General features: G+C 36.7%; 1 protein-coding gene and 1 pseudogene across 10 annotated transcripts in view; one reads left to right on the top strand and one right to left on the bottom strand.

The window, feature by feature from the left end:
- The window catches only part of Kansl1 (KAT8 regulatory NSL complex subunit 1), a 193,887-nt gene that overhangs the window by 12,635 nt on the left and 158,668 nt on the right, over positions 1-22,584 (top strand). The gene's annotated exons all lie outside the window — the stretch shown is intronic.
- On the bottom strand, positions 17,523-18,555 carry LOC107160524 (annotated as a pseudogene).

Genomic DNA, 22,584 nt, shown 5'->3' with positions numbered 1-22,584 from the left:
CACATCCCCAGCCTTTTTTTTTTTTTTTGTATTTTATTTAGAGGCAGGGTCTCACTGAGTTGTTTAGGGCCTTGCTAAATTGCTGATGCTGGCTTTGAACTCTTGATCCTTCTGCCTCAGCCTCCTAAGCCGTTGAGATTACAGGGGTGCCACAGCACCCAGCTAAGGTTTTCTTTTGAAACCCAGAGGGAAGTCCAGTGCAAAATGATATGGTTTTGTCTGTGTGCATTTTATGGAGAGGAAGAGTTCAGTGCTTTCACATCTGATTTTTATAGTTGTCTGGGATTTCTCCAGATAAGTAGGTGTTATGATGTTGGGGTGCCAGTTTTCATTAAGAGACTAGTTCCCATATTCCTTCTCTTCTCTCCTTATTCTGAAGTGAAGGGGTCAATTGATTGACTGGACTGTGAGGCAGGGCTACTGGACCAGGCTAAAGAGTGCTCAGAGAGAGCTGAGCAGGCTGAGGCAGAGCACCAGTGATGCAGGTTGGGTGTGAAGAGAAGTCAGGTAGCAGGAAAGAGAGCCAGCCTTGGACATTGCTGGCTACTTTGCACCAGAAGAGTAAGGGAATAGCCACAGTTAGTTTTGGAGGTACAGAGAATATGTAAGTTACTTGATTTAAAGAAATTGGGAAAAAAGCTACCTTTTTTTTTTTTTTTTTCCCCCTTTTTTCTAGGGATTGAACTCAGGGGCACTGAGCAACATCCCTAGCCCTTTTTAAAAATTGAGGTAGGGTCTTGCTAAGTTGCTGAAATTGGCCTTCAACTGTTTGTGATTCTCTTGCCTTATCCTCTGGAATAGCTGGGTTAATCTAATCACCATACCTGGGCTGGCTGGTCTTATCATTACCACCATTTCTGCCTATTCTTTCACAGTTTTGTTTTCTTTCTTTCTTTCTTTCTTTTTTTTTTTTGGTACCAGGGATTGAACTCAGGGGCACTCAACCACTGAGCCACAGCCCAGCCCTATTTTGTATTTTATTTAGAGACAGGGTCTCATTTGAGTTGCTAAGTGCCTCACCATTGCTGAGGCTGGCTTTGAATGCAATCCTCCTGTTTCAGCTTCCCAAGGAGCTGCTGGGATTACAGAGCCACTGGGATTACAGGTGTGCATCGCTACACCCGGCTCTTTAACAGTTTTCTTTGCAAGCCATCTGCTTTTATTCTTTAAAGCATCAGTTGGGGCTGGGATTGTGGCTCAGCCGTAGAGCACTCGCCTCCAATGGGTGGGACCCAGGTTCGATCCTCAGCACCACATAAAAATAAAGGCATTATGTTGTGTCCATCTACACCTAAAAAATAAATAAATATTAAAAAAATTATTAACCTTATCTTGACCTCCTCTCCTCTCACCCTATGCAGTTGCTGGGGGACATCTTAGATAGGTCTTTGTCTAACTTGCCATCCATATGCTGATGATTTGCAAATTTTTTTTTTTTCTCCCGCTTCTGACTAGTTTTGTGATCTCCAGACATCTCCACTTTGTTGTCCCAGGGGCATTTAGAAATGTCCTTATTATTCACGTCTCCAAGTCCATCTTCTTCCAATCTTCCTATCCTAGTGAGTGATACTGTTACACATCCAATCACTCAAATCAAGGATTCTGGAGGCTTCTAGATTCCTTCTTCTGCCATCATAGTTATCCCCACTTCTCTATTCTGAGTTCAGAATTTCACTATTTTACTTGCATAACTTTAATCATCTTCTAATCATTTTCTTTGACTGCCTTTAACAAGTTGCTGTCAAAGTGATCTTTGTAAATGCAGGCCTCCTTGTAGCCCTTCTAGTTTTTAAGGTACAGTTCAAATGCTTTAGCCAAGTACTCAAGCCCTTGGTGCAGTTCCTCCTATGCTTCCTGTTATTCCTTGCCTTCTGGACCTTCACACAGGCACTTGACTCTGCTTAAAATGGCCTCTATTCTGTTCTGGAAGCACTTCCTTACTCCTTTAATAACAGTGGTGGTAATAACAGTAATAAAAGAGGCTTACACTGGTGGAATTGTGGTCTCTTGAGTGTGTGCCTGCTCTGCAGTATGCATACCTAGCACTTCTATTGTGTAGCGACTGGTAGTTTGCTTCTATTTCACCTTGTCAGGTCTCTAAATTCTTTGAGAGTAAGGGCTGGCTTTAATTACTTGCACTTGATGGCACTCAGTAAATGTGTGTTGAATGAATGGTCTAAGCACTACGTTGAGAACTTGAGGAGAATATCAGTGGAAAAGCTGATTTAGTGGCACCTGTTTTCCAGTCCTGTACTTACCTGTTGGAACAGTAGGATCCAGTCTATGTTGTGAGCAGCTTTGGAATAAGGGTTGCCAAGGTTTACTGTAATTATACTATTTGTGGTGCAGAGGATTGTACCTAGGGCCTGCATGTTAGGCAAAATGCTGTACACTGAGCTACACCCCTGGCCATATTATTATTTTTTAAAATAATCTTACATTGAATGCTGATATGCAAAGCTGTTTTTGTTTTCTTATGTTTGCTTTTGGCCAAAGAGAACCAGTTTGCTAACAACCCAGTGTCACGTATAGGAAATGAATGTTATTTAGGCCTATGATGTACCAATCAATTGGTGTATTTGGCAGGAATCTGATGATGCTAGAATTCTTTAGGACATGCCAGGTGTGGTGGTGCATGCCTATAATCCCAGGAATTTGGGAGGCTGTGGGAATGTAGCTTAGTGGTATACTACCCCTGGGTTCAATTCCCAGTGCCAAAAATAAACAGAATTCTTTGTGACATTAGTTCTTGCGTTTCCACTTCTCTGTCAAATCTCCATTAAGTTTAATTTTAGGTGCACAAAATCTTTTTTTTTTTTTTTCTTCCCACTGTGTATAAATAGTGCTTGTAATCAATAGCCCAGAAAATGGGAAAGTTTGTAATGGTAGTCCACTTTCCCTTTATCTGGCTCCTGATCATATTGATATTTTTTGGCCAGGAGGGGGAGCTGAAGTCACTGATATGTGACTTCATCTCAACTGGCTTTCAGCAATTTATCAGCCCAGGAGAAAGTAAGAAAAGCTTTACTGGCAACTTTATCAGAGTTTACAAAGAAGAAATGAAATACAAATGACTTAAGAAGCATGTGAGAAACATTTTAATTCTGATAAATAAATCAAAATAATACGGGTTAAATGACAAGTATTTTTTACCTATCAAATTGGTAATTGAATTCTGCTTTTGAAAGGTGGTGAGGGGACAGTCTCCAAAATTAGTAGTGGACGTATGCATTGGCCCCAGTTCTTCTGGAGGATATTTTGAGAGCATATATAATATTTTGATGGTAAAAGCATCCTTTAATTCAATAATTCTACTTCTAGGAATTTGCCCAAAGGGGAAGAATAGAGATACTTAGAAAGATTTGTGAACAAAGATATTCATAAGCACCAGGATTAATGGGAAAATAAATGATGGTTTATTTAATGGTAGATCATTATACAACCAACCATAAAATATTATTTTTTGAAGAATTTTAAATGTTTTATGTTGAATATATGATAAATGAAAAATTCAGGACAGGGTTATATAAGGAATATTCCAAATGTATAAAAGATAAAGAATATGTATATATTTATATACATATATTTATAATTATGTATTACATACACATACCTAGATAAAAGAATGGAAGGCTGGGGGTGTTGCTCAGTGGTAGAGGCACTAGGTTTGATTCTGAGCACCACATATAAATAAATAAATAAAGGTTCATTGACAACTAAAAAAAAATTAAAGAATAGAAGGAACTATACCAATAATTTAATATTTGCTTTTGGAAAGAGAGAACCCGTTTGCTGACAGCCATTGTCATATGAATCTATCAGCCAAATTTGTTCTATATAAATTGGCACCAAGGGATAATTTGTGATGAGGTGTTATATTAAGATAAAAGAAAAAAAGATTAACCTCAAAAACTTAGGGTTTTACTTCAGACATCACTTCTATTTTGTAGGACTCCAGAATGGATTTATCCATAAATTTATTTAAAACACTTCTTGGAAATCTATCTTTAACTCTTAATGCTTCTTGATGAAAACACATTCTATAGATTTATCTGTTACAGAAAAATATACTCTAACTTTTCAAGCTTAAAAGTTTAATATTTTGTATTGAGATTTGGTAGATAAATTAGTATTTATCATACTGATATATATTCTGATTTTTAGCTTTCCTGTCTTCTCAATTGAAGGTGCTTGATTTTATTTTTATTTTTGTGATACTGGGGATTGAACTCGGCCTCATACATGCTAGGTTAGTAGTGCTCTTCCACCCAGCTGCATCCTCACCCCAAGGTGTTGATTTTTAAATTTAATCTACAGGCCAGGCGGGGTGACACATGCTGTGATTCCAGCAGCTCAGTAGGCTGAGTTAAGAGGATCGAGAGTTCAAAGCCAGCTTCAGCAACTTAGTGAGGCTGTAAGCAACTTAGCAAGACCCTGACTCTAAATAAAACATAAAAAGAGTTGGGGATGTGGCTCAGTGGTTAAGTGCCTCTGGGTTCAATCCCTGGTGTCCCCGCCCCCCTCAAAAAAAAAAAAAAAAAATCTCCAGTGAGACCTCCTTCAACCTCTTTTCCTCTTTTGTCATTTTCTTTGGATTTAAAAAAAAAAAATTATTATTATTTTTTTTAGTTGTAGATGGATTATTTTGTTTGTTTCTTTTTATGTGGTGCTAAGGATTGAACCCAGTGCCTCACACATGCCAGGCAAGTGCTCTGGTACTGGGCTACAGCCCCAGCCCCTTCTTCTTTGGATCTTTGTCATCATTGTTTTTCCCTTCTGGATTTATTTATAACCTCTCAGATGATTTTATTTTATTTTTTATTAAATATTTTTTAAGTTTGAGAATTACATTTTTTAAGAGATTTTTTTTTTTAATATTTATTTTTCAGTTTTCGGTGGACACCACATCTTTATTTTATTTTATGTGGTGCTGAGGATCGAACCCAGCGCTCTGCACATGCCAGGCGAGCGCGTTACTGCTTGAGCCACATCCTCAGCCCGAGAATTACATTTTATAAAACTATAAATTTGGTAGAAGGATAGGAAAATATATTTAAGTTTTCTCTTTGTTGCTAATATAGTTTGGTCTTTTTTTTGGTTGTAGAACATCACATTGTCTTTAAGGAACATTCTATAATTATTCAGAAATTCCTTCCTGGACTAGAACTCATAAATTATATATTTTTTTTTTTTTTTTTTTTTTTTAAAGAGAGAGTGAGAGAGATAGAGGTAGAGAGAGAGAGAATTTTTTAATATTTATTTTTTAGTATTTGGCGGACACAACATCTTTGTTTGTATGTGGTGCTGAGGATCGAACCCGGGCCGCACGCATGCCAGACGAGCGCGCTACCGCTTGAGCCACATCCCAGCCCCTCATAAATTATATTTTAAGTATAAGTTTTCATTCTGTAAATGCTTTACTTTTCATTTTTCTTTTTTTTTAAAAAATATTTATTTTTTAGTTGTAGTTGGACACAATACCTTTTATTTTATTTATTTATTTTCATGTGGTGCTGAGGATTGAACCCAGGGCCTCACACATGCTAGGTAAGTGCTCTACCGCTGAGCCACAATCCCAGCCCCTACTTTTCATTTTTCCATATTATAACATATTTGCCATTTTCCTGCCTACAATATTTTAGTATCTTCTATCAGTGGGCTCTTAGAAGTAACCCAGAGTTAAGAATCACCTTGCTAGCTCTGATGGTTAGAAAGCTTTAGTTAAAATGTACTTCTCTTTGGAATTTCCACTTTGGGCCCAATTTTGTCTACACAGGAACTGCCTAGAGCAAGTCTAGTTTCTCCTCCGCTGGACAGGCCTTCCTATGTTTAGACAGCTTTCATCCTTGTTGAAGTATTCTCTTGGATGAAAATAAATCCGAAGTTTTACAAATGTTTCTCATTTAATGCACTTAGAAATTCTTACCATCTCTCAGTTCCCTTAGTTTTCTGACTCATTGTGGCATTTCGTTATCAGAAAGTTCATCAGTTTATCTGCAGAATGGAGAATTCTTTGTATCTTTTATTCAGTTTATGAAAATATTAAATACAGCATTTGTAAAACATTTCCTAAGATCAGTCCTTATTTCTTCATTTGAGGAAGTTCCTCAGCATCTATCCATAATTTTCTATGTTTTAAATCATGCCTCATTTGTAGTAAATAGTCTCAATTCTGTGGTTACTCAGGTTTTAAAAAATGTAGAATTTTATCAAGACTTTCATGAAAGCAAATTTAAATCATACTTTTTTTTTTTTTTTTCCCTGTACTGGGAGTTGAACCCAGTGGTGGTCTACCACTGAGCCACATTCCCCAGCCCTTTTTATATTTAGACAGGGTCTTCCTAAATTGCTGAGGCCCAAACTTTCGGTCCTTTTGCCATAGCCTCTGGAGTCCCAGGGATTTTAGGATGCTTGCCATTGCTCCTGGCTTAGGTGCTTATTTTCTTTTTGGACTGACTGGCATGTGGTTTTCCCTTTTAGAAGCCCTCACATTACTAATGCTGATTTGCCTTCTGATCCCATCCTTCATTAGAGGCCAATTTGGTCCATTTGGAGTTGTAGAGACATTGAGTAGATGGGAGTTAACACTGGTGGCATTTAAAAATTTTTTTGTTTTATTTTTTTTGGGTACAGGGATTGAACTCAGGGGCACTAAACCACTGAGCCACATCCCCAGCCCTATTTTTGTATTTTATTTAGAGACAGAGTCTCACTGAGTTGCTTAGCGCCTCACTTTTGCTGAGGTTGGCTTTGAACTCGAAATCTTCCTGCCTCAGTCTCTCAAGCCACTGAGATTACAGGTGTGTGCCACCACTCCTGGCCATTTAAAAATTTTTGTTTAATGTCTGTTTGAGTGCCTAAATATTCCTGAGAGTTGAGCAAGGGGCTGGGTAAATGTCGATAAAGGAAACATTTGAATTCTGTCCTCTTGGGATTTATAGAAGGTCACTTCTCTCATTTGACTGTCACCTAGGATGTTCTCACCAGCCATTTTATAATTTATACTTAAATGCCTTTAAAACCCAGAGACTTATTTTGGGACTCAAGACTACCTGGCATCTGATATATCAGTTTGGAAGCATCTTGTTTGTTTAATGATGAGTTTGGTTCACTATTAGTGATTTACTCACTCACTCACGGTACTGGGGATTGTACTGTGGTGCTTTACTACTGAGCTATATCCCTAGCTTTTTTTTATTTTGAGACAGGGTCTTGCTAAGTTGCTGAGGCTGGTCTCAAACTCTTGATCCTCTAGTGTCAGCCTTCCATGTTACTGCCATTACAGGTATGCTCCACCGAGCTTAGTTTGTAATCTGTATGCTTTAAAAAGAATAATTTAGAAATAGGTTTTCTTCTCTCATATCTTCTACAGTAAATATTGAAGCAAATAAAATTGTTTATTAGCTATTTTGCTTTGATTACTGTTAATACCCTATTTATCAAATGCCCCATCCAATCTTTGATATCTAGCTTTTATATATTTAAACAATCTCCTAGTAGCTTTGCATTTACTTGTAAGGTTTTAATTGTTGTTTTACCTACATAGATCTTTCTGCTCCTATACTTTGTGGTCTTTCATTGCTTTCAATCATTTATGTTGTACTACTTTGAAAAAAGTTGTTTTTCTTCCTCCTCTTTCCCTTTACCATGCTGCTTAACAATTTGAAATTTTTAATTGAGCACCTAATTTTATATTTTGTGGTACTAGGGATCAAATCCAGGGTCTTACATGTGCTAGGCAAGTGCTGTACCACTAAGCTGTATCCCAAATCCTTTTTATTTTTTTTGTATATTTATTTTTTAGTTGTAGTTGGGCACAATACTTTATTTTGTTTATTTTTATGTGGTGCTGAGGATTGAACCCAGGGCCTAGCACGTGCTAGGCGAGCATTCTACCACGGAGCCACAACCCCAATCCTTATTTTTTATTTTTGTTAAATATATTTTTAGTTGTCAATGGACCTTTACTTTTGCTTATTTATATGCAGTGCTGAGAATCAAACCCAGTGCCTCACACTTGCTAGGCAAGCGCTCTACCACAGAGTCACAACCCCAGCCCCCCACCCCCGCCCTTTTTAAAATCATATTTTTTTAAAATACATTTTTTAGTTGTAGATGAATACAATACCTTTATTTTATTTATTTTTATGTGGTGCTGAGGATTGAACCCAGTTCATCACACGTTAGGCAAGCATTCTACCACTGAGCTACAACTGCAATCCCTTAAAATCTTAATTTGAGATAAATAAAATCACTAAATTGCCCAGGTTGGCCCTGAACTTATGATCTTTCTTCCCCGATTTCCTGAGTATCTGGGTTTATTAGGCATGTGCCACTGATGTCTTGCTGGGCTCTTGACTTTTATGATCTTTTTTTTTTTTTGAACTGGGGATTGAACCCAGAGATGCTTTGTTACTGAGCTCTACATCCCAAGCTCTTTTTATTTTTTATTTTGAGACAGAGTCTCACTAAGTTTTCTAGGACTCAGCTAAGTTGTTGAGGCTAGCTTGGAACTTGCCATCTTCCTGACTCGGTCCCTGGGATTATAGGCATGTGCCATGGCACCTGACTCAGTAAAATGTTTTAAAGTCTATTTCTACACTTTATGTTGCATCTTTTCCTTTAAGTGAAATTTTAATTTTATATGATGAAAGTCTAGATTTTAAAAAATTGGGTAGCCGGGCTGGGGTTATAGCTCAGTGGTGCAGCGCTTGCCTAGCATGTGTGAGGCCCTGAGTTGGTTCCTCAGCACCACATAAACATAAATAAATAAAGGTATTGTGTCCATCTACAACTGAAAAAATATTTAAACAAAAATTGTGTAGCCATATATTTTAATTTTCAACTACGGAATACTAGTTAAATGTTTTTATCTCTATTGCAAGTGGGTCTTCTATGTCAATTTCTAATTATAATTTAGAATAAAATCTGTTATATATATATGTGTGTATATATTACATATATTTATCTTAGGCTCTAATATTTTTGAGAAAGAATTTATTATATAGCTTAAAATTTTACATATTTCCTTCCAAAAGAAGCTTTGTGTTGTTAAATGTGTGTTGAACCCTACTTTATTATTATTATTACTACTACTACTACTACTACTGTATTTTTCAGGCTTCTGGATCATTGAGCTTTCGAGTTAAAAGAAACCTTGCTTTAAGTTGATTAAGCTCTTTTGTTTTATACTTGTAGAAATTGAGAGCAGTGAAGGCATTTGTCTGAAGTCATACCTTTACTTTAGTTGTAGACCTGAACCTAGACTGCTAGTCCAATGTTAATTATCTTAGTCCACTGATTACTATGGGATAGATGTGTGCTCATCACATTTACATTAGATTGTATGCAACAAAAAAGTTGTTGATTTACAGAGGAAAAAAATAAAATGATCAGTCTTTGAAAGTAAGTTGTTTGATCAGCATATTTTCTGTTGTTCAGCACATACTCTCCTCAGAAGCTCATATTGTGGATCAGGACATCTTCTTTATATGCTGGGTAGTGCTGGCAATGCCAATGCCAAATTCTTTCTCTTTGAACTACCCTTTTTTTTTTTTTTTTAATAGAAGGCTTGCCAACAATCTGTTACAATATTCTTCAGGCAGAGTATAATACTGTTAACTTTTTTAAAAGCTTTTTAATAATACATTCCAGTCCTAAGTCCCTGATGATAACCCTCCCAGTAATAGGATTTTGTGTTCCTTAAACTATTCATTTACTGATGTCTTAACTTTAGTCATTCCTTCAAATGACTGATTTTATCAGTGACATGTTGGGTCTTCCTCATTTCATTCTCTTTTTTTGTTGTTGTTGTTGTTTTGGTAGTGGGGATTGAACCCAGGGGATTGAACCACAGAGCCACATCCCCAACCCTTTTTATATTTTATGACAGGGTCTTGTTAAGTTGCTGAGACTGGCCGTGAATTTGAGATCCTCCTGCCTCAGCCTCTCTTGGAGTCCCTGAGATTAAGGCATATATGCTCCTGTGCCCAACCTTGTTTCCTTCTCACAGAGATTAATTTAGAGTAACTTGAGTTTGAAGGAAACACAAGTTTCGCTTATATATGATGTTGGCAATGAGTTTGCAAACCTAACATGAAGGCAGATTAGTACTCTGAGGTAACTTTTCAAGGGGAAATAAATTTCAAGTTGTTCATCGTTTTTTATGCAAAATGAAGTTGTATAGAAACTAAGTGCTATTTTGGCATTCTCTCTCTCTCTCTCTCTCTCTCTCTTTCTTTCCTTTATTTATAAGAAACAGAACTGAACTGACAAGAAAGGCACTTGAAAACCACTTGGTTTTTAAAATTAATTTATTCATTTTTATGTGGTTCTGGTGATTGAACCCAGGGCCTCACATGTGCAAGGCAAGCGCTCTACCACTGAGCGAGCTACAGCTCCAGCACCCTTTATCTTTCTTAATAGTCTTATTGAAATACATTTTCCTTATCAAAATTAATCCATTTATGATGTACAAATAAGTGAATTTTTAATATACTTCCCTCTTCCCAAAGAAACTCTGTTAACAGTCAATCTCTATTATCATTTCTCTCCTCAGACCCTGGCAACCATTAATTTTCTTTTGGTCTCTATGGAAATATCTGGGCTGGACATGTCACATCATATAACATGTGGTTTTTTTAAAAAATATTTTTTAGTTATGCATGGACACAATATCTTTATTTTGTTTATTTTATGTGGTGCTGAGGATTGAGCCCAGTGTGCTCTACTGCTGAGCCACAGTCCCAGCCCTAACATATGGTCTTTCATGACTGACTTCTTTGACTAAATATTTAAAACAAACAAACAAACAAACAAAAACCTAAGGATTGAACCTAGGGCCTTGCCCAAGTGCTTGGCAAGTGCTTTATGACTTTAGTTTCATCCTCAGCCCTTTTTAAATCTTATTTTGAGATAGGACCTCACTAAATTGTCCAGGTGGCTATGAATTTGTTATCCTCCTGCCTTGGGCTCCTCCTCCAGAGTAGCTGGGATTATAGGCATGCACATCACACTGGTGAGTTAGCATGCTTTTAAGGTTTATTCATGTTATAGCATATACCAATACTTTATTCTTTTATGGCTGAATAATATTCCATTTTATAGAGAAGCCACATTTTTGTTATAATCAATTGATGGACATTTGAGTTGTTTACATCTTTTGGTTATTATGATTAATGTTATTATAAACATGATTGTACAAATTTGTTTGGATACCTGTTTTCAAAATATACCTACAAATAGCTTTGAAATCATTTGGAAATATGAATCTTCCAACTTGGCTTTTCTTTTCAAGATTTTTTGAGTATTATGGGATTGCATTGGATGTATAGGTCAGTGTTGGGAGATTATTGCCATTTCAGCAATGCTATATCTTCTGATCATGAGCATGGTATGTCTTCTCATTTAATTAGGACTTCTTTAACTTTTTTTTTTTTTGGTACTTTTATAGATTTCATAGTATAGGTTTTCACTTCCTTTTATTTCTAAACATTTTATTCCTTTTGATGCTATTTGGAATTATTTTAAGTTTCATTTTTACATTGCTTATTGCTAGTGTGTAGAAGTACCATTTTTATTTATATATTGCTTTGGTATCCTGTAATCTTGTTGAACTTAATAGCTCTAATAGTTTTTGGGTTCCTTAAGATTTTATATATACAAGATTATGCCATCTGCAAACAGAAATTAATTTCTTCCTTTCTAATCTGAATTCTTTGTATTATTTTTCTTGACAATTTGCTCTGTTTATAACCTCTCGTACAATGTTGAATAGAAGTAGGGAGAGTGGATCTATTTGTTTTGTTCTTGATTTTTTTAAAAAATATTTTTTTAGTTATTGATGGACCTTTATTTTATTTGCTTACATGTGGTTTTAAGAATTGAATCCAGTGCCTCATACATGCTAGGCAAGCGCTCTGACACTGAGCCACAACCCCAACCCTTGTTCTGATTTTTTTTGGCGGGAGAACCAGGGATTGAATTCAGGGGCACTCTCAACCACTGAGCCACATCCCCAGCCCTATTTTATATTTTATTTAGAGACAGGGTCTCACTGAGTTGCTTGGTGCCTTGTTGTTGCTGAGACTGGTTTTGAACTGAGATCCTCCTCTTTTAGCCTCGTTAGCCACTAGGATTACAGGAATGCACCACCACACCGGCTTTGTTCTTGATCTTAATGGAGAAAATGCATCTGCCTAAGCATGATTTACTTATTTATTGGTACTGGGGATTGAACCCAGGGTTGCTTAACCACTGAGCTACATCCCTAAGACTTTTTATTTTTTAAGATTTTGAGTCAGGGGGCTGGGGATGTGGCTCAAGCGGTAGCGTGCTTGCCTGGCGTGCGTGTGGCCCGGGTTCGATCCTCAGCACCACATACAAACAAAGATGTTGTGTCCGCCGAAAACTAAAAAATAAATATTAAAATTCTCTCTCTCTCTCTCTCAAAAAAAAAAAAAAAAGATTTTGAGTCAGGGTCTTGCTAAGTTGCTGAGGCTGGCTTTAAACTTGCGATCTTCTTGCCTCAGCCTCTAGAGTTGCTGGGATTACAGGTGTGCCCCCCTGTACCTGGCTCTAAATGTTATTTTTGCTGTGGGTTTTCCCCAAACCATTTATCAGGTTGAAAAAGTCTCTTTCAATTCCTAGTTTGTTGAGTGTTTTTATTATAAAAAGTGATCCTTTTTATATGTTTCTAGATTCATTTTGCTTTATTTAGGATTTTTATATCTATATTCATAAGGAATATTGTTATGTAGATTTTTTTTTTTTTTGAACTGGGGATTGAACCTAGGGTTGCTTTACCACTGAGCTACATCCCTAGTCCTTTTTCTTTTCTTTTCTTTTTTTTTGGTGCTGGGGATTAAACCCAGGAACTTGTGCATGCAAGGCAAGTACTCTACCAACTGATCTATATCCCCAATCCCTTTTTATTTTTTGAGACGGTTTTGCTAAATCGCTGAGGCTGGTCTCCAACTTGCAGTCTTCCTGACTCAGCCTTCTAAATTGCTGGGATTACAGTTGTGTGCCACCATGGCTGGCTGGCCCGTAATTTTCTTGTGATGTTTTTGTCTGATTTTGGTATTAGAGTAATAATGGAGTGATAATGGTCTTATTAAATGAATTACAGTGTTCTTGGATTTATTCTGAAATAATTCCTTGAACATTCATTTAGCAATTGTAAATAATTGCCTAATTACTCAATGAAGATAATACTTAAAAGTATAACTAATTTTAAAAAAAAATCTATTATTGTTGTAGTAAAAAAAAACCCCAAAACTCCTAGAAGTGTCTCTCAGCAATATTTCTGGGATAACAGCCGGGCATGGTGGTGCACACCTGTAATCCTAGTGGCAGGGGAGGCAGAGACAGGAGGATCACCAAGTTCAAAGCCAGGCTCTGAAAAAATGAGGTGCTAAGTAACTCAGTGAGACCCTGTCTCTAAATAAAATATAAATAGGACTCAGTGATTGAGTGTCCCTGAGTTCAATCCCCGGTACCAAAAAAAAAAAAGGAAAAGAAAGAAAAGGAGTCAGAAGTCAGTGGAATTTCAAGTATAATATGCTTAACTAAAATTTTGCTGGTTTGCTAATTGTTCTGGTCACTTCTTAGCTTGGAATATTTAGCCATTTAAAATATCAATGAGGGGCTGGGATTGTGGCTTAGTGATAGAGCACTTGCCTAGCATGTGTGAGGCACTAGGTTCGATTCTTAGCACCACATATAAAGAAATAAAAATAAAGGGTCTGTCAACAACTAAAATTTTTTAAAAAAATCAATGAATAGAAGCCCTTTTTTAGTAACTACCATATAGCTTGTAATGTTGACTAAGGACTTGTTTTTTTCCAGAGGTATTATAGTGTTTAGTCATCAGTAGGCACTTAATTAAATGTTTATGGATGAATGGGAATTAATGTAGGGCATTAAGGATATGTCCAGTTTTTTGAAAATGAAAGGAGGGTTGGGACTGTAGCTCAATAATAGAGTACAAACTTAGCATGCTTGAAGCCCCTGGGGTTTAACTAAACCCCAGCATGCGTTTGTGTTATGTGTGAGTGCGTGCATGTGCTAATTAATTTGACAAATTTTGTTAAATTTGTGTCTAAATGTGATTATGGGAATTAATTTGAAATATAGTTGAAAATACTGAATATTAGATTCAGTAATTTTTTTCTAATTCCGAAATGAAAAAAGATTGCTGTTGGGGCTGGGATGTGGCTCAAGCCGTATCGCGCTCGCCTGGCGTGCATGCGGCCCGGGTTCGATCCTCAGCACCACATACAAACAAAGATGTTGTGTCTGCCGAAAACTAATAAATAAGTATTAAAAAATTAAAAAAAAAAAAAAAAGATTGCTGTTGAGGAAATTATATATGATTTCTTAGTGAATGAATGACAGAGATAAGATAGCAGGGACTTTAGCATTTCGTGAATTCCAGTCATGTTCTCAGTAGCTTATGGTATCTTTGATAATGTACTCAAGATAATTTATATTAGAGATGTTTTTAGGTTTCATCATCTGCACAAAGGGATTCTGTCCAGGAGATTTTGTCCATGTGTACCTATCTATAAATGTCTCAACAAGAGTTCTTGTAACTTCTACTTTCAAATACTACCAGAGTCTGGGGTTGTTTGGAGCAGGTTTGTTTGTTCACAGCAGGACATGTCCCTGAAGATTCCTTTTCTTAAATATTTTTTTTAGTTGTATATGGACACAATACCTTTTTCTTATTTATTTATTTTTATGGTGCTGAGGATTGAACCCTCACACATGCAAGGCATGTGTTCTGCCACTGAACTACAGGCCTCAGCCCAGAAGATTCGTTTTTCTGTCTTGAAATAAATTAGAATTTTGCATCATATTCTATAATATTTGTATTTATTTTAACAAAAGTATGTTTAATTTTGCTACAACATTTGATTAAATTGACACTCCAATAAGTTTTTTCCTGTTTTTTTTCAGTGGCTTTAGTTACTCCTTCTTCCATAGCTGAATATTCCTGTGCATACATAGAATCCAATTCTAGAATCCAGGAAATTATGGGTTAAAAAGAAGTTTTCTGTTCCAAGAATGATAAGCCTCTCCTTTGGAGTGAACCAGGTGTAGCATTTTTCAAAATCCCTAGGTTTGCTATGCTGTTGAAGCAAAGATTTACAAGTTTCATTGTAATTTTTGAATTAGCAACTGACTTACAAAAATTTTTAATGTCTTTTGTCTTATATATCTGTTGCCTTCTGTTTTCTCTGAGTATGTTTTCTAATTCCTGACTCTTTTATCAGGCCCTCCTCTACTTGGCCTCTCAAAGCTGCCTTGAAGTTCTATTACTTAGCTTTATGTTTTAGTTGGATGAGAAGGCAGGTAGTTTCTTGGTAAATTTTGGGCAAATTTTGACATTCACTTTTATTTTTTGATAGTGTTTAGGTCTTAGGCAGATTGCTTCAATTGACATTGCCTTATGTGCACAATCAGTATGTGTAGTAGAGCACTCCTAATACGTTTGGTTAATAAACAACTTCTTTCTTTTGTACTGGGGATTGACCCAGGGGGATTTAACCAGTGAGCCACATGGCAACCCTTTTTGCTATTTTTTATTTTGAGACAGGGTCTCACTGAGTTTCTTAGGGCCTAAATTACTGAATGTGGCTTTAAATTCCTGATCTTCCTGCCTTAGCCTCCCGAGCTGCTGGGATTACAGGTGTGTCCCACCAATAAACTGCTTTGGTTAAGTACGTTTCCTAGTTATTTGAGAATTTTAAAGTATTCTAATCTAAAATTCAAAACATTGGGATTAATTAAAATTCACCTTAATAAAATTCCTTGTGAGAGAATTTACCAAAACATTCATAGAAAGTCCTGGTTAAGATGTATGCACTAGAAAGGCAGCGGAGCACAACAGACACTAGTATGGCAATATGTAAATCAATGGATGTGTAACTGATGTGATTCTGCAATCTGTGTATGGGGTGAAGGTGGGAGTTCATAACCCACTTGAATCAAAGTGTGGAATATGATATGTCAAGAAATTTGTAATGTTTTGAACAACCAACAATAAAAAATTAAAAAAAAAAAAGATGTATGCACTAGAAGTAGTGCTGGTGTCATTACTTTGAAATTTGGGATTGCAGAAAAGAAAACCAACAAATTGGATATTTGATTTTTTTTTTTTTTTTTTTTTTTTATACTGGGGATTGAACTCACTGAGCCACAGCCACATCCCAGCCCTATTTTTTGTGTTTTATTTAGAGACAAGGTCTCACTGAGTTACTTAGCGCCTTGGCATTGCTGAGGCTGGCTTTGAACTCTTGATCCTCCTGTCTCACCCTCCTGAGCCTCTGGGATTATAGGCGTGTGCCAATGCGCCTGGTTAGACATTAGATTTTAATGATAGCCTAAGATGAGAAAACCTGATTTGTGTTTCTTTAAGCAATACAATGTATTCAGGTGGTTTCTTTCTTTCTTTCTTTTTTTTTTTTTTTGTGTGTGTGTTTGAGATATGATCTCTGATAAATGGCTACAGGCTGGCCTGGAACTTGTCATTCTCCTGCCTCAGCACCCATAGTCACTGGGATTACAGGTGTACACCACCATGCCCAACTTGATCTTCTGAATTATCCCCAAGTAAATTATTTCTATATTTAGGAGTGTTTTTTAAAAATATTACTTATTGTTCTTATTGTTAACATAATGAAATCATGAGACTCACTAAGAATTAATTTTTCTTCTTGATGAGTTATTGGATCACTTCTATGGTGAGATGGTAAGATATAGTATCTTTTTTTTTTCTTTTTCTTTTTTGTGGTACTTCGGATTGAACCGAAGGGTTCTTTACCCTTGAGCTACATTCATCCCTAGCCCCTTTTGGTCTTGCTGACCTTGAATTTGGGATCCTTCTGCCTCAGCCTCCCAAACCACTGGGATTATGGGTATGCACTACCACCCCTGGCAGGCAGTATATTTATGTAAAATCACTAGTATGAGAAATAAAATTATCTTGATTTTAGATGGGACATATAAAAGGAGTGCTGTATATTCTTATAATAAGCCAACATTTGTAACTTTCCCCAAATGCCTTAAATTGCTTAATATTACTGCAAGTTTTCATTTAATGAAAAAAATCTGGATTTGGACCTTTGTAGTCATTGTAATCAGTATGACCATTTTCTTTTAGTTGAATTTGATTGGTTTTTGATATTTGTGAAACTGGAAGATAAATAATATTGTTCAAATTTGTCATGTTTCACTTCTTATTCACTAAGCTAGTAGAATGTTCCTATTGGGAGGCAGGGTAATACATTGGGAAATGTGAAAATTGGAGATTGAGACCCTGATCCCAGTGTGTCCTTCAGCTTTGAGGCTGTGGAGAGTTTCTAAATGGCTTCATTGGCCTCATTTTTACATTAATACAATGTGGAGGTTGAAATAGATGGCCTTCATATATTTTTGACATCTCAACTTCTTTGACTTAGATTTCTTAACTTTTTTTTTTTAATGGCTTAAAATTTTTTTTTTTTTTTTTTTTTTGCTGTGAACAACACCATCAAATATTTTATAAGGATTCATCCTGAATAATTTCTAAGAGCTTATACACAACATTAACTAGCAGTGTATTTCCTTGTACCGCAAAGGGCAGATATCCTACTAACACAGGATGCATCTTTGAATTGAAAACTGGCTTATGCTTAGACAGCTGATAACATAACTCCTGCCAAAATATAGGTCATTTAAGAAATTACTATGTTGTGAAAATATTCAGTAGTTGACCCAGAAGCACTGGTCACATTATGTGTGTATCAACATTCACGTGAAGAGGCATATCAAAGGATGATGGGACCATCAATTTAATGCTCAAAAAGTATTCTTTAAATCATAGTAGTGTCTGTCAAAGTGGCTGGCCATAAAAACTCCATCACCACATTCATCTGAAGGGTACTCACCTCGAAGGTGACTAATTTTGCCATTTTCATCTACCTTATAATATTTCAGGACAGCCAACTTACCCTCCTTTCTCTTATGCTTATTCTTCTTGGGAGTGGTGTAAGATGACAACTTCTTTTTCTTAGCACCACCACGAAGCCTCAGAACAAGATGAAGGGTGGACTCCTTCTGAATGTTGTAGTCAGACAAAGTACGTCCAGCTGATCAGGAGGAATTCCTTCCTTATCCTGGATCTTGGCTTTTATATTTTCTATAGTGTCCGAGGGTTCAACTTCGAGCTAATATTAGTCTTCCCCATAAGGGTTTTTATGAAAATCTGCATCTTGGCGGCAGTCCCACCGCAGATGGTGGATCCGAAAGCACATTTCTTAACTTAAAAAAAAAAAATTATTTATTTTTTTTAGTTGTAGTTGGACACAATATCTTTATTTTATTAATTTATTTTTATGTGGTGCTGAGGATCAAATCTAGGATCTCGCACGTACTAGGCAAGCGCTCTACTGCTGAGCCTCAACCCCAGCCCAAATTTCTTAACTTTTGCTAGGCATTGTGGCACCTGCCTGTAATCCCAGTGATTTGGGAGGCTGAGGCAGGAGGATTGGAAGTTCAAATCAGCCTCACCAATTTATCCAGGCCCTAAGCAATTTAGTGAGACTCTGTCTCAAAATAAAAAAAAGCTCAGTGGTTAAACTGCTCTGGGTTCAATCCCTAGTACCAAAAGTTAAAAAATAAATTTATTAATTTTGGTTCATTGTTTTTTCCTTTTTTGAATTAGGAATTGAACTCAGGGGTGCTTAATGACTGAGCCATATCCACACCCCGCCTTTTTTTTTTTTTTTAAAGAGACAGGGGCTTACTGAGTTGCTTAGAGCATCGCCAAGTTGCTGAAGCTGGCTTTGCATTTGCAATCCTCCTGCCTCAGCCTCCAGACCTGCTGAGGTTATAGGCATGCGCCACCATGCCCAGCCTTGGTTCAGTTTATTCTGGTTTTTCTATTTAAAACTTAGCTAGTTAAATATGAACCTGAAAACATTTATCAATTTAATGATTTTGCTTAAAGGTACAATTTTAACATGGTTTTTGGTTTTTAAATAGATGTGTTTGTTCATTTATGTTGTATCTGGAAAAGGGTTTTAAGGTTAATAGATGCTCACTAGATTTTTGTTGAATTGAATGCATTTAAAATTTTTAGTGTTGTTTTAGATTTATGATTGTAATTGTTTTTAGGGGGTCAAAAGTATTTTTAGATATAATGCTATCTGAATTTAAACAATGAAAAAACATTGTTGGAGTCTGTATATAGGGATTTGAAGTATGAACTAAGTAGGGAAGAGTCTAGGAAAGACAAACTGGTCTTTGCTGAACTCATTTTAACCTTTCAATTTTAGAACTATGGAAAATAGCTTCATTCAGTAATAATAACAATAGTTAAACTTATGAGAAAGATACCATTGTTATCTCCATTTTACAATGCAGAATAAGTACTTTGTGCAGCTGGTAAGCAATGGAAACTGGGAATACCCCTGGATTCTGTGCTGAAATTACTATACTTTTTAAATGTGTTCAACAAATTCTTGTAAAATATCACCTTTCTGCCAGGTTCTGGACAAGGTCTCAGGGATGCAAGGTAAATAATTAAAAATGGATTCCTTTTCCTTTTGAAACTAAATGGTCTAAGCTGTAGGACTTTGCTCTGAGTTAATATAATTGCTTTAAAAAAAAAAAAACTAATTGTTTTTTTTGGGGTGTATTGAACTCAGGGGCACTTGACCACTGAGCCACATCCCCAGCCCTATTTTGTATTTTATTTAGAGACAGGGCCTCATTGAGTTGCTTAGTGCCTTGCTAAGTTGCTGAGGCTGGCTTTGATTCAAAGATCCTCCTGATTCAGCCTCCTAGTCACTGGGATTACAGGCATGTGCCACTGTGCCCAGCAAAACTAATTACTTTTTCTAAGTGAAGAACAAAAGGTAATCTCTTGTCCTTTTGAGATTACTTTGGGCATATGAGGTCCCAAGTTTGTGACAGAATATTCTCTTTAGGAATTTCTGGCTTGTTGAAAGGTCTGTGGTAAGGAAGTTAGAAAGTGCCTTTTTGGAATATGTTTATTGTATTGATGAGAGTAATAGTTCTGAAATCGGAATAACCATAGTTCCTGCCTTTAAGGGCTTTCAGGCTGGCTTGGAAAGGTGAAAGGGTAAGATTGGTATTTGAAAATAACCTCAGAGGAATTACAGAGAACAATTTAATCAAGAATAATATAATGCTAGCTATCTCCATTATTGTTAGGTAAATGATAACAGTGGCACAGTGGAATATATAAAAAGAGTTGGAAGTAGATTTTGGGGTAAGAATGAACAAGGAATAATGTTGAGGAGGAATGGTCCCTTTTTCTAGGCAGAGAGAACACAGATAAGGAGCTAGACTTACACAGAGTTATTTATAGTAGGGAAAATATTGTCTGAGGAATAATGCATAAATTTATAAAACATGTAAGTAAGGGAATGTAATATTTAAGATATGACATTGTTACGGTTTTGACGCCAGGTATAATAAACCTAAGTTGAGTTTAAAATTACCAAGAAATATTTCATGTTACATTATTCTAAAGTAGCTGGAAGTCCAGAAGTCATGCAAATGTCAGGGTTGGTTGATTCAATGGCTTAATGCTGTTACCAAGGTTCTTGGTCTGTTCTGCCCCTTTGATGCTAGTGGTGTCTTCAGTTTAGGGGCAAGGAGATCTTAGCAAATGAAGGTGTCATCCTCTGAGGGACTGTTTTCCTCCATCTTATCTTTATGATTAAAGAAAATTGTCTCTCAGTTCTCTCTTGGAGACCTCCCAGAGATAGCCTCTGTTCATATCTCTGCCAATAACTGGTAGGAATGGACATGAGAATGGGTTTAAACTTATCAGAATAGAGTGGATATTAGAGAATCAACCAGACTTTTCAAAGACTGATTTGGAAGATGAGAGTATGTGGGAGATTTTAAGAAAATTTATTTCTTTAAGATTTTGTGTCCATATGTGGGTGTTCACTTTTGGATGCTCTTATAAAAATTGGTGCCTAAGCAGAAAGACATATGATTTTAGATAAGAATGTAAAACAGGTGCTGGGGATACTGCTCAGTTGTAGAGTGCTTGCCTGGAATGCACAAGGTCCTGGGTTGGATCTCCAGCAAAAAAAACACACACATACAAATGTAAAACAGGTTGACTGCTTTAAATGCCATAACACTGAATTTCCTGGGCTAAGTAATAATAAGAGGGGAAAGTTGGAGTTTATTTTTCTTCCAAATGCATGGTTTTAAAAATTAACATTTCTACCTTTATTCTAATCCCCTGGAAAAATGTATATAATAACCTTGTTTTTTTGGGCGGGGGGAGCTAATTAAATTTGACAGTCATATTTTTAAGAGTTGGGCTAGATTATTTTGTGATGAGTTTCTGAATATAATATTTAAGTATACATTGCAAAAGGCTTTACCTTATTTGGTGGATTTTTTTTTTTTTCATTCTGCTTTAATTTAGATTTCAGATCTCAGAATAGGGCTCTAGTTCGCCATCTATTGGTCCTAGAATTGTGTGTTAACATACTCTTGCTGTATTGTGTGGAATATAGAATATGTATTTATGTGGAGAAACGTGTGTTTATATTTTTTAAAACCTTCTTCCCAGGATTACTTTGTATAATTGGACCCTGTGACTCAAAGCTGTTTGTTTTTGATATTTGAGGACCATGATTGTGCTTGAGGATGATTTTTGAAAGAGTACAAATATAGACTCAGAGAAACATAGGTGCAGATGCTGTAGGAGCTGGTTAGTGTAACTTTGTGGGCAGACTAAAACTGTTCCGTAATGTTAGGGAGGGTGTTTTTGAGCAGCAGAAGTGGCTCATAACACCGGATATTGGTTCTGGTAAACCACACACACACACACACACACACACACCAAAAAAAAAAAAAAAAAACGAGCATTTTGCATCTTCCTTTTTGGTACAGACCATATGCTTCTTGTGTGCAGACTTTTGATAATTTTTTTTAAAGTCATTTTTTTTCTTTAGCTTTAAAGGTGGTGGAATTATATTTTGTATAGATAGGAGACTTAGCATTATATTAATGAATTTTTAAAAACTAGAATAATTTCATTAAGACCCTATTTTGGGAAAGGAATAAAATAAATAATGTAGTGACAAACATCATGAGGAATAAGGTTCTACCACATTAAACTCTGGTGGGAAAGTGGAAAGTTTGCTTTTTGTTGTGTGATTGGGTTTCTCTATGGAGTTCTTTGTTAAACTTTTAGCATAGCACTGAACTTCCATTTGGTGGCGGCAGGAAGCATAAATGCGCATTGTGTAACGCCTTTTGCCTGTTTTGCGGATCTGCCAAACCATGACACCCAAAACAAGACGCGTGCTTCTTAACGAAAACTACAGTTCCCAGCGGGCCCGGCGTTGGTGGGCCATCACTTCCCTCCCAGGCTCCCGACTGCCCCTGCCCGGGCTGGCCCGGCGCGGGCCCTGGCTCACGCCTGCGCAATGACGTGCCTCCCCCCCTCCCGCCTCGGGCGGCTGCGGAGCGCGGCGCTGGGGCTAGTGCCCAGCCGTGCTGCAGTGTACGGAGGCAGGCTGTAGGACAAAGGGCGGGTGG

This window comes from Marmota marmota, unplaced genomic scaffold (assembly GCF_001458135.2).
Source record: "Marmota marmota marmota unplaced genomic scaffold, marMar, whole genome shotgun sequence".
NCBI classification, from domain to species: domain Eukaryota; kingdom Metazoa; phylum Chordata; class Mammalia; order Rodentia; family Sciuridae; genus Marmota; species Marmota marmota.
This window is presented reverse-complemented; position numbering and strand designations above follow the sequence as displayed.